The sequence below is a fragment of the Paroedura picta genome, chromosome 13, assembly GCF_049243985.1.
Source record: "Paroedura picta isolate Pp20150507F chromosome 13, Ppicta_v3.0, whole genome shotgun sequence".
NCBI lineage: Eukaryota > Metazoa > Chordata > Lepidosauria > Squamata > Gekkonidae > Paroedura > Paroedura picta.
In genome coordinates, this window is record NC_135381.1 from 46,435,165 (window position 1) to 46,451,707 (window position 16,543).

General features: G+C 54.0%; 1 long non-coding RNA gene across 1 annotated transcript; it reads right to left on the reverse strand.

Annotated features, from left to right (window-relative positions):
• Positions 1 to 1,846: 1,846 nt before the first annotated feature.
• On the reverse strand, positions 1,847 to 14,474 carry LOC143822899 (uncharacterized). The gene is made up of 5 exons (XR_013226296.1): positions 14,445 to 14,474; positions 14,180 to 14,255; positions 13,214 to 13,369; positions 7,171 to 9,746; positions 1,847 to 2,871 (listed from the first exon to the last, which is right to left on the reverse strand). It is a non-coding gene; the product is annotated as an uncharacterized LOC143822899 (long non-coding RNA).
• Positions 14,475 to 16,543: the final 2,069 nt, after the last annotated feature.

A 16,543-nucleotide genomic window follows, 5' to 3' on the forward strand; every position in this document is an offset into this window, starting at 1 on the left:
CCCTTCTCTCCTCCTAGGCATGGTAAGGCGGAAGGAAAGGGGAGGCAAGGCAGAACAGTGCCCCCAGTTTACCCCTCTTCTGCTCCAACTGGCCTCTGTCCCCACATATTCCTGGGCCTTTGGGGGTTACTAGGGCAACTCAAAATGCCATCCAAATTCCATGATTTATTTCTATATTTTTGGCTATATCGGTTTATGAGCAGACATTACTTAACTCACACACACATAATACTTTTATTGGCATAAAAGTAGGTTAAAAACAAGGAAAACTGTGCCATTCCGCACAGGAAAAAAAGTCTTACGCTAGTGCAATGACGTAATGCAGTTGTGTGTCTATTTGGTGCTCCAGGCAGTTTTTTTAAAAAAAGAAAGCCCCGTTCCAGGTGAAGAGAGAGGGAGGTGGGCTCAAGGGCAGGCATCTCGCTACTTCGGCCACTTTGGTAAAGCACATGTCTTGTGTGAATGTCTTGCTGGCTGCTCTCATCCTGCTAGCGCTACATGGCAGGGGGAACCCAGTTTTGTGGATTCCCCTGCAAGTGCTTTAAAATGGAGGATATAGCAGCCGGTTTGTGGATGAAACGCTGGATGTTGACAACGTCAGGCAAAACGCCAAAAATGTGGCGTTTGCAAAAGACTCCCAGTTCTTTAATCGGGTGTGGAATGGATTTGGAATGGAATGGATGAATACAGAATAATAAGGATGATCTGAAGCACCACATCCCTGTCCTGGTGATTATTATAACAGGACTAGTAATCAAGCCCGCTGCAACTAATACAGCGGGCGCTAGGTTAGGGAGCCCCCGGATGTCGGGCGGAGCGCAGCTTCCGGGGGCTCCCTGTACCACCAGGCAGGGAGCCCCCGGCAGCCGCGCTCTGTGCGGCTGCTGGGGGCTCCCTGGGTCGGTGGCCTGATGTGTCGGGAGGCGCTTTGCGCCTCCTGATGCGTCAGGCCGCCGGCAAGGAAGCAACTGCGAGCCACGTTCCGCGCGGCTCGCAGTTGCTTCCTTGTCAGAAGGGCGGGAATCGGCCGGGCAAAGCGCCTGCCGATTGGCCCGGCCGATGGTCTGTCCGGAGGAAGGGGCCAATCAGGCCCCTTCCTCATCACGGACTAAGCTCGCCCTAACTCCTCCCACAAAGCGCTTAGCGCTTTGTTTAGTCTGCGGCGCCCGTGGCGCCGCGGGCGTGTTAAGGATATGTAGCAAAGAAAGGAGGAGGCTATCTCCTCCCGGGAAGCCTTTTCACCTTGAGGTTTTCAGTTTCTTCTTCCTCCTCATTTCAACAAAGGGTTCATGAAATCTTCCACAAGGCTTCACATGTCCATGTCTGTGACTGGCTGGCTTGATTTGCCGCCTGAGAACCCACAGAAAGAGGTGCCATGTCCCTTCCTGCTACATTTGCAGAGCTGGCCTTTGCTAAGGTTAGGGCCCATTGCTCCTTCTCAGACGAGTTGTGAGCACAAGATGAGGAAGACCATCTAGGCCAGGGATTCCCAACCAGGGTCAGTGGGAGCTCCTTAGGGGGTCTGTGGCTTCTCCCCTCCAACATAATGGATTTGGCCAGAAGCTAGGGAACTGGTTGCTTCTACCCAGAGGCCCCCGATGGTTAGGCCATAGGTGTAAAAATGGGTGTGTGTGTGTGTGAGTCAATTAGGTCGTGGCATGGGTGGTCCAAGCTGTCTTCTCAGCTCCTGCCATTCTTTCAAGCCAGCAGGAGGCAGAACCACCGTAGTAGTAGTAGTAAGGGACGGGAGGGATGTCACTTCTGAGGGGCATAACTGGGAGGCGTGGCCAGCCAGCATCACTTTCAGGGATCCACAAAGCCTGAAGTTTTATTTTAGGGCTCCTCCACAGGCAAAAGGTTGAAAAAAAGACAACAAGAACCAAAAGGGGAAAATAATCTTCTGCAACCAGACCCACAAAAAACCAAGAGAAGTCAGTCAGAACTTTAAAAGGTTGAATGTCTGTATAACATCACCAATTAATTACAAAATTATATGACCTTTATTGCGCACAACTTAAATTTTTAAAAAGAAATTAAAAACATACATACACAGCTATTGCAGGAACAATGTTGTACGCACGATACATATCAACAGCAGACCTAGTGTGTTCCGGCCCATGTAGGGCCTTCTTCCGAGGTCTAATTATAACATACATTTATCCATAAAACATAAGATATGTACAGCAGCCAATCAAACAACCAAGATATGAGCTTTAAAATAAGAGAGTCAGTCAAATAGTTGAAATGGGAGATGCCTGATCTCTTTGGGGAGCTTGTTCCACCAGGTGGGGGCCAGGACAGAAAAAGGATCACACCAGGTTTCTGGCCGAGTGGACTACTGCTAGATGCACTCCGTTCAGGTTGGGTAAGCGCGCTTCCTTGCTTGGTCCCTTCCTACCCAAAGGACCTCTGTCTTTGAAGAGTGGGTGGCTTGCTCATGGTGTGGGTGGAAAGAGAACCCTTTTTTTCTTTTTTCTTTTGCTCTCTCCATCCACCTCCTTCTTACTCTCCCCCACCTTTTATGCAGGGGGACCTGCTGGCCCCTTTCTTAGGGCCAGGTGGACCCTTGAGAGGTGATGTCTACAGACAGTCCTGGGCCTTTTGCCGCTGATAGCCATCTGCTCAAAGCTAAGACTGTCTTCTTTTAGCCCTCTGCTGGAAAACCCTCCATCCTTAGGGGTCCTTCCTCGGGCATAATCCATATGGGGCTATTCCGAGTTCCTTGTGTTTCCTGGTGCCTGGAGGCTCTTACCCTTGGTGTTCTCAATCGGTGGAAGGCGACCAGGTGCTCCATGCTGGGGGGCAGGTGTTCCCTGGATGAACAGGCCTTGTAGTGACCTTCCAGCCATCCCTCTTTGTCTCTCTCTCTCTCTGTAATACACACACAAACACAGAGACTCAGGGTAACCTACATCACAAGATGCTGATCAGTGCACGTATCCTGCCTGCAACTCTTCGCTCCATGTGGCTCAAAGGGCCTGCCACTCTGATATCCACCTGCTTAAAGCAGGCCAAGCTAAGACTGTCTTTTTTTAGCCCTCTGCTGGAAAGCCCTCCTTCCTCAGGCATAATCCATCATGGGGCCATTCGGCTGAGCACTCGTGCTGGGGCAGGTGCTCTCAAAGGTTCACTCCCCAGTGCTGATTTCCAAGGCCAACAACTGCAGGGGGTTCCATAGAATCATAGAATAATAGAGTTGGAAGGGACCTCATGGGTCATCTAGTCCAACCCCCTGCACTATGCAGGACATACACACAACCCTATCGCTCACCCACTGTCACCTGCCACCCCCTTGAGCCTTCACAGAATCAGCCTCTCCATCAGATGGCTATCAAGCCTCTGTTTAAACATTTCCAAAGATGGAGAACCCACCACCTCCCGAGGAAGCCTGTTCCACCGAGAAACCGCTCTCACTGTCAGGAATTTCTTCTGGATGTTTAGATGGAATTTCTTTTGAATTGATTTCATCCCATTTGTTTTGGTCTGTCCCTCTGGAGCAAGAGAGAACAATTCTGCTCCATCCTCCATATGGCACCCTTTTAAATACTTTAAGATAGTTATCAGATCCCCTCTCAGTCGTCTCCTCTCCCGGCTAAACAGACCAAGCTCCCTCAGGCTTTCTTCAAATGTCTTGGTCTCCAAACCCCTCACCATCTTTGTTGCTCTCCTCTGGACACGTTCCAGTTTGTCTACATCCCTCTTCAACGTGGGAACGACGTGGGAATCGGTCGAGAACGTGGCCATCTGGGCGGTGTACCGTTCACCCACTGCCCCGCCCGATGCCCTGCTGGGCCTGCTGGAGGCGGCGGCCGCCTGGACATTGCAGTTCCCCAAATTATTAATTTTGGGGGACTTTAATGTCCATGCGGATTCGTCGGCTCCAGGACTTGGCCTGGACCTGGTGTCGGCCATGGCGACACTGGGGTTCTCGCAGTTTGTTGCTGGTCCCACTCATCAGGCTGGCCACACCCTGGATTTGATCTTTGGTGCTGGTGTTGAGATCCATCTGGTGGCTAACAACATCGTTCCGTGGTCTGACCACCATACCCTGAAGGCTCGCCTACGGATGCCACCCCTCCCCTGTTTGGGTGACGGACGCATTTTAGTCCGCCCACGGAGACTTATGGAATCCGAAGGATTCCTGAATGCTCTGCGGGACCCGATGCCCTCCGGTGTCTCGTTGGAGGCCTTGGTAGAGGACTGGCAGTCCCGCCTGTTGGCCGCCATTGACGAGATAGCACCTGAGCGCCCTCTCCGCCCTCGCCTCAAGCAGGCTCCGTGGTTTACCGCGGAGCTTCGGGAGAGGAAGAGGGAGGTGAGACGGCTAGTGTGGCGGAAGACCCGCGACGAAGCTACAAGAACATCTCATCGCACGCTTATGAGGGCGTATGAGATGGCGGTGAAAGCGGCAAAGTGTGACTACTTTGCTGCGGAAATTGCGTCCGCTAGCTCTCGCCCAGCCCAATTATTTAGGGTAGTTCGGACCCTTACTGCCCTCGAAGGAGGGCACCAAAATAGTAGACAATTGGAACTTGGCTGCGAGGCTTTTGTGAGCTATTTTGCGGATAAGATCTTGTCGCTCCGTCGTGACCTTACTGCCCAAGTTGATACAGTTTGTGAACTAGAAGCTCCGTGGCCGTTACGGGGGATCAGGTTTGATGGCTTCAGGCCATCCGAAGTGGACAAATTGCTAGGGTCAGTGAGGGCGACCACTTGCCCCCTTGATCCCTGTCCGTCGTGGTTGCTTAAGACCAGCGACCCACGGATAGGTGTTCCCCTGAGGGAGATTATAAACCTCTCCCTTACATCGGGAGAATTCCCTCAGCGGCTCAAGGAGGCAGTGGTTCGCCCTCTTCTGAAAAAACCATCGCTGAATCCGCGGGACCCCGCCAGCTACCGCCCGGTATCGCATCTTGCATTCCTGGGCAAGGTGGTTGAGAGGGCCGCCGCGGACCAGCTCCTAGCATTTTTGGAGGAAACTTCGGCCCTTGATCCATACCAGTCTGGCTTCCATCCTGGCCATGGGGTGGAGACCGTGCTGGTCGCCCTGACAGATGATCTCCGGCGCCAGCTAGACCGGGGCGGGTCGGCCATTCTCGTGCTATTAGACCTGTCAGCCGCATTTGATGTGGTTGACCACGAGCTCTTGGTTCACCGCCTCGCTGATACTGGGATTGGAAGGGTGGCTCTTAAATGGCTATCCTCCTTTCTAGAGAACAGGTCACAGAGGGTCGCTGTGGGGGAGGAGTTATCCGACTCCTTTGCACTCCCATGTGGGGTGCCACAGGGAGCGGTGCTCTCCCCCACGTTATTTAACATCTATATGCGTCCCCTGGCTCAGCTGGTACGGAGTTATGGGCTTGGGTGTCATCAGTACGCTGATGATACCCAGCTCTATCTCTTGATGGATGGCCGGCCAGATCTCCCCCCAGAAAAATTCGCCAGTTGTTTGGAAGCAGTGGCTGGATGGATCAGGAGGAGCCGCCTGAGACTCAACCCCTCCAAGACGGAGGTCCTTTGGCTAGGCCGAAGGGAGCAGGAACAGGAAGCGTGTCTTCCCTGCCTGGACGGGCTACAATTGTCATCTGTGCCCCAAGCCAGGAATTTGGGAGTGATTCTGGATACCTCACTTTCCATGGAGGCCCAGGTCACTAAGGTAGCTCGGATGGCGTTTCTCCATCTACGCCAAGCTCGGCTACTAGCGCCCTACCTGCCCCCGGAACACCTGGCCACTGTGATCCATGCAACGGTTACTTCTAGATTAGACTTCTGTAACTCGCTCTACGCGGGCCTACCCTTGTCTCTAACCCGGAAGTTACAGCTGGTACAGAATGCAGCTGCACGGGTCCTCACTAAATTATCTTGGAGGTCCCATGTTCAGCCTCTGCTGAAGCAGCTGCACTGGTTGCCAGTTTGTTTCCGGATTAGGTTCAAGGTTTTGGTATTAACCTTCAAGACTATACGCGGCTTGGGTCCTGCATAGGGTTGTGCGATTCGGCTGGTTCGGCAGCCGTTCCCTCCGGGCGCAGCCAGCGCCACTCCGCGCGGGGGGGAGGGCGGTGCCGGCAGCGGCGTGACAGCGGGCGCAACCACACAGGCACGCCTGCGTGGTTGCGCCCGCTGTCACGCCGCTGCCGGCACCGCCCTCCCCCCCCTGCGGTGCGGCGCTGGCTGCGCCCGGAGGGAACGGCCGCCGAACCAGCCGAATCGCACAACCCTAGTCCTGCATACTTGAGGGACCGCCTATCTCCTTATGCCCCCCGCAGGGTACTTCGCTCTGCGGGTAAGAATCTGCTGATGATCCCAGGACCCCGGGAGGCACGCCTGGCCTCGACAAGGGCCAGGGCCTTTTCGGTCCTGGCCCCTACTTGGTGGAACGAGCTCCCTGAAGAGCTGCAGGCCCTGTCGGAGCTCTCTGAGTTCCGCAGAGCCTGCAAAACGGAGCTCTTCCGCCAGGCGTTTGTCTAAGGCCGGGTGATGGCCCGGGGCTAAGATCGGACCCCTCTCCCCGGAGGGGGGAGGCCAGTACTAGACTGACCTGGTTCCCCAGATTGTTCCACCCTATGCCCAATTATCCATCCGTTCCCTTCTGCTCATCCAGTGGGCCTGTACGGGAATAGTTTTTAATCGCCATCATTGTGACTCAGTCATTATTTTAATGGGGTTTTAATGGGGAATTTTAATGGTTAATATATTGTATTTGTATTAAAACATTGTGAACCGCCGCGAGCCGGTTTCCGAGAGCGGCGGTCATACAAATCAAATAAATAAATAAATAATAAATAAATTGGGGTGCCCAAAACTGAACACAGGACTCCAAGTGAGGCCGAACCAGAGCAGAGTAAAGCGGTACTATCACCTCCCGTGATCTGGACATGGTACTCCGTTTGATACAGCCCAAAATCCATTCCCATCTCCCCTGCTGTGCTACGTTTTCTCCTCATAGAGCACTATTTCCCTCACAAGAGAAGACCGAGGAGAAATAGGAGTTAAGCAGTTCAGTCCTCTCGTCATCATCCGGTATAATTTCACTTTCTTGTCCTTGCAGTGGTCCTACCAAGTCCCTACTATTTTTCTTATTTGAAATATAACTAAAGAAGCCTTTTTTTTTTTGCTATGTTTAGCACTTCTTGCTAGCCCTTGTGTTTCCTGGTGACTGGAGGCTCTTACCCTTGGTGTTTTTGATCGCTGGAATTGATCGCCAGGTCCTCCATGCCGGGGGGCCGGTGTGCCTTGGATGAAGAGGTCCTTTAGAGACTTTCCAGCCATCTCTTTATGTTTCTTTTTTCTCTCTCTCTCTCTGTCATACACACACAAACACAGAGACTCAGGGTAACGTACATTGGGGGGCGTCAACCCCCGGTCTTCTGCCCGGTGCCAGGCCGTGAAGGCCACGGTACCAGGCTGCCGGTGACCCCGCCTGCCTCCCCCCCGTAGTGGGAAGCTTGCCAGGCCGCGAGCGAAGCGACCGCAAAAGCGGCCGCTTCGCTCATAGCCCAGCTAGCTTCTCGCTGCGAGAGGGTGGGGGAAGAGGTAGGCGTGGCTGCGACGCAAACGCACATGCGCGCAGCTGCCACGTATGCGTGTTTGCTCCCCCTGCTGGCAAAAACGTGCAAGCGCAGTTGCTGCGCCTGCGCGCATGTACGCAGCTTCCGCGCGTGCACAGCACCTGGGCCACTGGCTCTCCCCCACCCCTGGAGGCAGTCCTCAACCACAAAAAGGTTGGGGACCGCTGACCTACATCACCAGATGCTGAACCATGCACATATCCTGCCTGCAACTCTTCGCTCCATGTGGCTCAAAGGGCCTGCCACTCTGATATCCACCTGCTCAAAGCAGGTCAAGCTAAGACTGTCTTCTTTTAGCCCTCTGCTGGAAAATCCTCCTTCCCCAGTGCCGATTTCCAAGGCCAGCAACTGCAGGGGGTTCCTTGTGTTTCTCTGGCGGCTGGCGGCTCTTAACATGGGTCTTTAGGATGGGCGGCAGGCAGCCAGGCTTTCCGTGCCATATCCCATGTATTGATATTTTTCTTCCTTGGACCTAAGTTTTGTCCACTCCTGGAGAAAAAGGATGATTGAGCTCCCCTACTGTAGGGAGGAGGCCTCCACTGCGGGGAAGAGCGGTTGCCTTCTTTGGGCGGTTGCTGCTGAGGGAGGTGGGTGACTGGCTCCCTTGTGGGGAGCATGGAGTGCACATTTTTCACGCAGCCAGCGTCATGTGCCATGCCAGGCTCACGTCAGCTTGGTTATTTTCTCCTGGGCTGGCTGGAGCTGCACTCCTCTTAGTAGCGCCTCCCTATGGCCACATCTGGTGTTCCTAGATCTCTGCACTCAGAGCACTCTTTGCGGTGCTAATGTGTTATCCCATGTCCTTCGATGTTAAGCATAACAAAGCCGCCAGTTCCACCATACCTGTGTGTTGCCTAGACACCGTGTCTCCTGTTTTCATGCCGTTACTGATCACATGAACAGAAGGTGGGATAGAATATTTGCACCCCAAAACTGGGGACCATTCTGCACCAGGATCTATGTTGCAAATTGGTTGCGGAACGGAAAAACACCATTTTAAATAGTGGAATTCATCGTTACGCATACCTGCCTTTGTAGTGGGATCCAGTTGCGTTTCTATCATTTCCCACAGATTTCTGGCCTCGGCAAAAATCGCCATCCAGGAAGTGATATTTGCCGAGCTCTGTGCCGCCCTGGCCATCAATCAAACGAGCAGCCAATGGGCGGCCGTTATCATGCTCCCGAAAAGCCCCTTTCCCTTTAAGGCAGGTTAAAAAAAACACACACACACGTTGCGACAAATCTGCGTTGATTCGTTGCAATGGAGAGACCAATCTAGCTAGCAGGCGGCGTTTGAGCTGCCGTTTCATCGTTGCCACACTCCCCCCGAGTGAAAAAAAATACCCCCCCCCGCATGGGCGTGATTTTCGGCTGAAAATAAAGTGAAAAATAAAGGGAAAATAAACCAGCAAACGGGGCTGTGTGGTGCTTGGTAACTTAAAACAGCTCTGGGGAGGGACTGCAGCCGGGGAAGCCTCGCTGGGAAAACGAAGGCTCACCGGTGCGTTGATCTCCGCTCGCTCCGAGGAAAAAAATGGCGATCGCTTCGCCGGAAGATCAGAGGAGAGAGCCAGGGGGAGGGACTTTGCAGAAACCGCAACAATGGTAACGGACAGAACTTTTCCACTAGTATTGCAGATTGGTAGCAAGAGTGTAACGCTTTCCGGAGGGTGAATCCACTTTTTGGGATTTCCCTGAAAGCGCTACAATGAAGCGCTTTTTGCGGATCGGTTTCAGGAGTGTGGCAGATTGTCTACAATGTTGTGTATAACCACATTTTTGTAGCAATTTCAATTTGCCACACTCAGCTGCCCCCTGAGAGCAAGGATTGGGCAAGTCTGTGCACAGCCCTTCCAATGCTCGGAGGAGTCTACCCTGTCCCGTCCTCCAACTGACCATCCCTCCTCCCACCTAGCACCTCTTCCACCTTTCTGGGGGTGGACTTCCTTGCAGCGGTTGGAGGGAGCCCTGGCTCCATTTGGGGGGGCATGGAGCAGTTATGCTGCCAGGCCATGGCTTCTGAGCCCCCCAACTGCTTGCCCCTGCTGCCACCCTCCCCATCCTCCAGCAGCGGTGAGGTTTTCGATGTCAGGGGAAGACTGGCCAGAATATCCCCCAGTCGGATGCAGTCGCCAGCCGGCTCCTCTAGCCAGGGCTGTCCTTTCTTCTTGGCCACATCTAGAAATTAAAAACAACAACAGTGAAAAAGATGTGGAGCCTTCCAATGGGGTGTGAGAGGGAGAGTGGGGTTCTTTTTTTTTTTTTTGCACTCGGTTATTTCTCCCCGGCCCATGTGCTCTCCTCCTGGACATTCATTTCACCTTCTTTCCCCATTGCCAAACTCCCCAGCCATGAGCACCCACTCAGAGGGGCACTCTGCGGAAGAGGCTGGGACACGGAGAACTGGGAACACATACTGTGACAATAACAAAAGAAAATCAGAGTCCAGTCAGGGACCTTCAAGACCAACAAGAATTTATTCAAGGCGAGAGCTTTTGAGTGCAAGTACTCTTTCGCAGACACTTGAACGCTCCCGCCTTGAATAAATCTTTGTTGGTCTTAAAGTTGCCCCTGCTGGACTCTGATTTTGTTTTCTGGTGCTGCTTCAGACCAACACAGGGGCGACCCACTTGAATCTGTGACAATAAGAATAATACTCAAAGAAAGAGTACATTCTTAGCTCTGAGGGGAACGAGAGAAAGAAATTTTACATAAAAATAGAGGGGAACATCTTACAGGGCAAGTTCCTGTGTTAACTTATTGTGAACAGATTAGCTTCAAATGGTTAACTTTCTACAGCTGCAGGCCCAGGTAACAGAGCAAAAGAGGAGTCCTGCCTAGATACAGAGGTAGATATGGAAGTCCTCTCTAGGCAGGCAGGCAGACAGAAGCAGAAGGAGAGCAACGGTCAAGAGGTTCGAGTTCTAACCGATGAGAAGGGGGCCAACTGCCAAGTGCCCCCAGGGGGATCCTTTGCTGGGGGCAGCAGCAGGAGGGTCTGCAGCCCCTTGAGTCCTGAAGGAAGAGGGGGAGGCTTTGGGGAAGACGGGTGGGTGAGAAAGAAAGAGGAGCTGCAGGGAAGGGCACCTATGTGTGTGTGTGTAGGGGGGTGGGGAGACAGAGGAGAGATCTGGCGAAATGGCTGCCAGTCCTCTGTCGTGCCACAGGACCTGGGTGAATTTTAGACACCCTAGGAGGTCTGTGCTTAGCAAGGCAAATGAGGCACCGGGGACAATGCCTTTGCTCCCCCAAGTGATTTTCCGTGCTGTGAGGCTTGGAGCACATTGTTGACGATACTCAGCTTTGCCAGGGTATTTCAGTTCACAGAGGCTCCTAGAAGCTTCAGCAGACCTTTGCCCGCACTGTTTCCCAGCTGCAAAATGGGTACATCGTTTTCTGGAATGCACTTGACACAGAGGCTGAATTCCTGCAGCCCCTGCTAGGTGAGTTTGTTGTGTTTCTGCCACTGGGCTGCCCTGTTGGAATTCCACCCGTTACCCTTTCCCACCTGGCAGGAGGGTGGTGGGCCTGTCTTTTAAGCTAAGACTGTCTTTTTTTAGCCCTCTGCTGGAAAGCCCTCCTTCCTCAGGCATAATCCATCATGGGGCCATTCGGCTGAGCACTCGTGCTGGGGCAGGTACTCTCAAAGGTTTACTCCCTAGTGCTGATTTCCAAGGCCAACAACTGCAGAGGGTTCCATAGAATCATAGAATAACTAGCAGTAGAGCCCGCTGTCAAAAAAATACAGCGGGCCCTAGGGGAGGGTTTGCTTCCCCTCCTGCCCATGTAGCAAAAAGCTCCCCAGGCCCCGGGGCTTGGGGAGCGTTTTTAGGCGGCATGGAGGTTTTAAAACTCTCCCCAAGCCCCGGGGAAGGCGATCGCTTTCCCCGGGGCTTGGGGAGTGTTTTAAGGCGGCGTGCGAGGTCGGGAAACACTCCCCAGGCCCTGGGGAGGGCGCTGGGCGGCTCAGCGAGCCGGCCAGCGGGCTCCCCGGGGTCTGGGGAGCCGTTGTCGGGGCGGGAGGACAGGGAGCCTACCTTCGCTCTCGGCGGCCTGCAAAGTAATGGCCGCTGTGGAGGGAAGGAAAGCTCTGGTGGGGGGGTGGGTTGTTGGCCGGGCAAGCAGCCAATCAGCAGCCGCACGATTGGCAGCTTGGGGGTGGATGACCAGCGGAGGGGCCAATTGGGAGGCGCGAAGCCCTCCCGATTGGGCCCTCCGCTGGTCAGTCCAGGGGAAGGGGCATATCGGCACCCTTCCTCATCCCGGACACGGCCCGCCTTCGGGGTCTTTACTCCTTTATTTAGTCTGCGGTGCCGCAGTGCCGCGGGGCGGTTTTAAGATAGAGTTGGAAGGGACCTCATGGGTCATCTAGTCCAACCCCCCGCACTATGCAGGACACACACAAAACCCTATAGCTCATCCACTGTAACCTGCCACCCCCTTGAGCCTTCACAGAATCAGCCTCTCCATCAGATGGCTCTCCAGCCTCTGCTTAAACATTTCCAAAGATGGAGAACCCACCACCTCTCTTCTCTGGGCCGTAATTTCTCTGAGGGGGGACCAGCAGATGTTGCTGGGTCGGATGGTGGTCTTTGGGGGATGCTGCTGGTGGGACAGGGAGGCGGCTGGCCCTGGCTCTCTTTTGTGTAGCAGCCTACAACAAGCTTCTCCAGCTGCAGTTGTCGTTTCTTCCTGGACACAACTGGAGGGTGCCATACAGGAGGTCGGAGCTTAACCCAAACACATCTCCCCCGGCTGACCATATTTGCCTCCTCCTGCACAGAACCTCTTCCACCTCTCCAGGAATGGAGTTCCTTGCTGGAGCTGGAGAGAGCTGCTCTCTCCCTTAAGGCCCTGATGTGCTCGTGACACCAGGGCAGTGTCTTCCATGGGGGGCGGGGGGGGGGGCGGGAAAGCAATGGTCTTTGCTGGGGGGCTGCTGCTGGGTTGGACAGGGAGACGGGTGGCCATGGCTCTCGGCCAGCCAGCACTAAGCATCCCCGCTTCATCAAGCCAGGGCCTGGCTTCTTAGTCCCTGACCGTAGAATCGGCCGCAGCTTCCCCCTGCTGCATCCCTCTCTGTCCATTGGCAGTGGTGAGGTTTTGGATGACAGTGGAAGACTTGCCAGGGTATCCCCCAGTCTTACGCAGCCCCCAACAGGCTCCTCCATCTGCTTACATTGTTCCTTCCAGGACTCGTCTCCTCTCAGGGCAGACTGTGCCAGGGCTGGAGAGACCTGCTCTTCCCCCTAAGGCCCTAGTGCAGTGGTCCCCAACCACCGGTCCGTGGCCGCGCTTCCCTCTCCCTGCCCCCCCCCCGCAGCGAGAAGCTCGCCAGGCCGGTAAGCTTCTTGTTGCGGGAGGGGGAGGGTAGAGGGAAGTGCACATGTGCATTTGTGACCCTGCCGGGAGCACAAATGAAACTGCTGTGCGTGCGCGTTTGTGCCGCTGCTGGACACAAACGTGCATGCGTGGCAGGTCCGCACATGTGCGTTTGCACAGGGCTGCCGCACATACGTGGGCCCCGGGTCACCCTCTCCCCCCAGCCCTTGGCAGCGGTCTGCAACGTTAAAAATGTGGCGTAGTGGGTGTGCCAGTGGTGTCAGTTGCCTGGAGTAGTTTCTGATGCCTGGTTTCTTCCCCACCTCATTGGTAGAATGGGTCGCTGCTTCCCCCTGCTGCATCCCTCCCCATCCTCTCGAAGTGGTGAGGTTTTGGATGACAGTGGAACTCTTGCCCCTGTCAAACACAGTCCCATACAGGCTCCTCCAGTCGCGGACGCTGTTTGTTCTTGGCTGCCTCTAGAAAGTAAAGACAACAGCAAAATTCAGGAGGCATCCAGGTTACTATGAGCCTCCCAAGCTCTTCCAGGGGCTCTTCCCCTTGGCACTTTCTATGGTTCTCCAGAGAACCTCTGGGCACTTCTTGGCTTCTCCCTGACTCTTCCTCCTCATCCGGCTTGGTGCCTTCCATTTACATTTACCCTTCCTGGGCAGGACATCGGCAGTCTCGAAAAATTGCCTTCTTTCCCACCAATTCCTTCTTCATTCGGGCTTCCTGGCCGGCAGCCAGTCTTTCCCCTCAATGGAAGGACGGGGGAGGGAGGACTCCCCCACTGTCCCTCCGCAGCCCTTTCAATACTAGGAGGAGGCCACCCTGTCCCCTCCCCTCCATCTCCTCTCCTTGCTGACCGTACTCACCTCGTCCTGCCTAGCACCCCTTCCACCTCCCCAGCAGTGGAGCTCCTTGCCACAGCTGGAGAGAGCTGCTCTCTCCCTTAAGGCCCTGATGTGCTCTCTCGGTCGGGTGGCATGAAGTGTACTTATTGCAAGCACACAGTCTCCTCTTGCGGCTGCACATGCTCACCCCCTCCCCCTAACACCTCCTCCAGGTCCCCAGCAGAGAGAGCTGCTCTCTCCCTTAAGGCCTTGATGTGCTCGTGACACCAGTGGGGTGTTCTCCAATGGAGGGAAGAGTGGAGGTCTTTTTGGGGTGGCTGCTGCTGGGGAGGCGGGTGGCCTTGTTTCTCTGTCGGGTAGCAAGAAGGGTACCCGCTTCCTCGGGCCAGGCCCTGGCTGTGGAGAGGTTCTCCATGTCATCGGTAGTCTTACCAGAATAACCCCCAGTCGGATGCAGCCTCCAGAGGATTGTCCAGCTGCAGCCCTTGCTGTGGTTTCCCAGCCAGTCCTATAAATTAAAAGGAACATGAATCAAATGAACGAGGCATTCAGGTTGAGAGTCCTCCGATTGGGTGGGGTGGGGTCCTCCAGTGCATTGACCAGTGCTGCCATTGTCCCTCCCGCCTCTTGAACAGAATGACCGGCCGCTCTGCCACTGACTCCGCACACAGCCCTTCCCGTGCTCCGAGAAGGTTACCCTGTTGCTGCCTGCCTCCCTGCCTCCCTGCCAGCCCTTCCCGTGCCTGCCCCCTCCCTTCCGTCGCCTCTCTCGGCTGGCCCTGCTTCGCTCTGCCCACTTATGAACTCTTCAGACTCCCCAGCAGCGGAGCTCCTTATCTTAAGGCCCGAGTGGGCTGCTGTTTCTTTATGGGATTTGCATGCCCTCCTGCCTGGGAAGCCGGCCCAGGGCAGGTTCCAACGTGCTCCAACATCAATACAAATATTCAAAAATGAATTTCCATTCTGTATTTAAAAATATTAATTAAAATTCGACTAAACCTTTTGAAATCAGGGGGAAAGAGTGATGGTCTTTGCTGGGGGCTGCTGCTGGGGCGGACAGGGAGGCGGGTGGCCCTGGCTCTCCATCGGGCAGCACGAGGCGTACCCGCTTCATCAAGCCAGGGCCTGTCTTCTTAGCCCCCGGCCGGCCGTAGAATCGGCCGCAGCTTCCCCCTGCTGCATCCCTCTCTGTCCACTGGCTGTGGTGAGGTAGATGGAAGACTGGCCAGAATATCCCCCCGGTCTGAGGCAGCCCCCAACCGGCTCCTCCAGCCGCGCTCGGTCTTCCTGAACGGGGCAGGCAGGGGATCCTGGGCCTTCCCCTTGGCGCTTTCTCTGCAAAGCCTGTCCTCTCCATCTCTTCTCCCAGCTGACTGTGTTCCCCTCCCTCCCAGCAGCAGAGCCCCTGGCCATAGCGGGAGGAAGCTACTCTTCCCCTGGAGCCCCAGCATTCTTGCGACCCCAGGGCAGTGTCCTGTACTGAGGGGAAGAGGAATTCTTCTTTGGATGGTCCTGGGTCTGCTGCAGGCAGCATGAAGCACACGCCAGTCACTGCTTTCCACTGCTGCTGCATCCCTCCCCTCCCCTCCCCTCCTCTCGCTATTATGAAGTTTGGGATGTCAGTTGAAGACTTGCCAGTACATTTGCCAGTCTAACACAGCCCCCTACAGGCTCCTCCAGTCACGGACGCTGTTTCTTCTGGCGGTCTCTAGAAATTAAAAACAGTAACAAAATGGAGGAGGTGTCCAGGTTATGAGTGGTCTCACTGGGTGGAGCCCTCCAGCATGCGACTGGTGGGGGGAAGCAGGTTTGCTGGCAACGGATTCCTTTTCCCCTGCTGAGATTTTTTAATGTCCTTGGAAGACGCACCAGAATATCCCCCAGTCTTATGCAGCCCAGAAGAAGGCTCCTCCAGCCACGGTCCTTGCTGTTTCTTCCTGGCTGCATTTAGAAATTGAAAACAACAGCAGCCAAATGGATAGGGCATTCAGCTTAGTCTGACCCAGGCGTCTTGTTTGGGACTCATATTATAGCCGCTGGGCCACTTGGGTGATCATGGAAAGCGCTCTCTAGAGATCCCTTGGGGGAACCAACCTAACTTTCAGCAAGTTTTTCCTAATTCTTAGGCACAAACTCTTTTGGGTTTTCTATTCATTGGTCCTGGTCCAACCTTTTGGTGCAATAGTAGCAACTCTGCTCCATCCTCGCTAATAAATTATGATTTTGTTTTGTTGGTGGGACAAACTAGGTGTGGGCTTTTGTTTTGTATCTCATTGCTGCCACCAAATATGACAGGTTACCTCTACACCCTTCCCTAGTCTGAGGTAAATTTGCACTCCCAAATGAATTGTTGTTCCCTCACTAGTTTTTTAGTATGGTTTCTATGTCTTTTGGCTTTAACACATCCTTGGAACTTTTCGGGAAGGTGTAGAGCTTTCTTAATGTCCTTTGTCAGAATGGCACAAAGGCATTTTTAACAACAAACAAATTTAAGATTCTATTTTACAAAGAAGACTAGGGCATTTGGAGTGAGGCATCAAGCTTTTAAGTATAAATCAGATAATTTGTTTTTAGTTAGCAACTTTTAATTGCAGGCTTTTGAGATGCCCATAGGCTTATTCTTATTGGTTGAGATTTCTTTTAAGGTGAGAGATTTTTGTTTGTTCCCAACTCACATCTATTTTTCTTTTTATCTTTTTGAGTACCACCGACCTCCCCTGGCCTCTAGAAAGTGGGCCCTCTTGCCAGTACCCCCACTCTCTTACTTTCTAGAAGAATCCATGACCATCATCTACT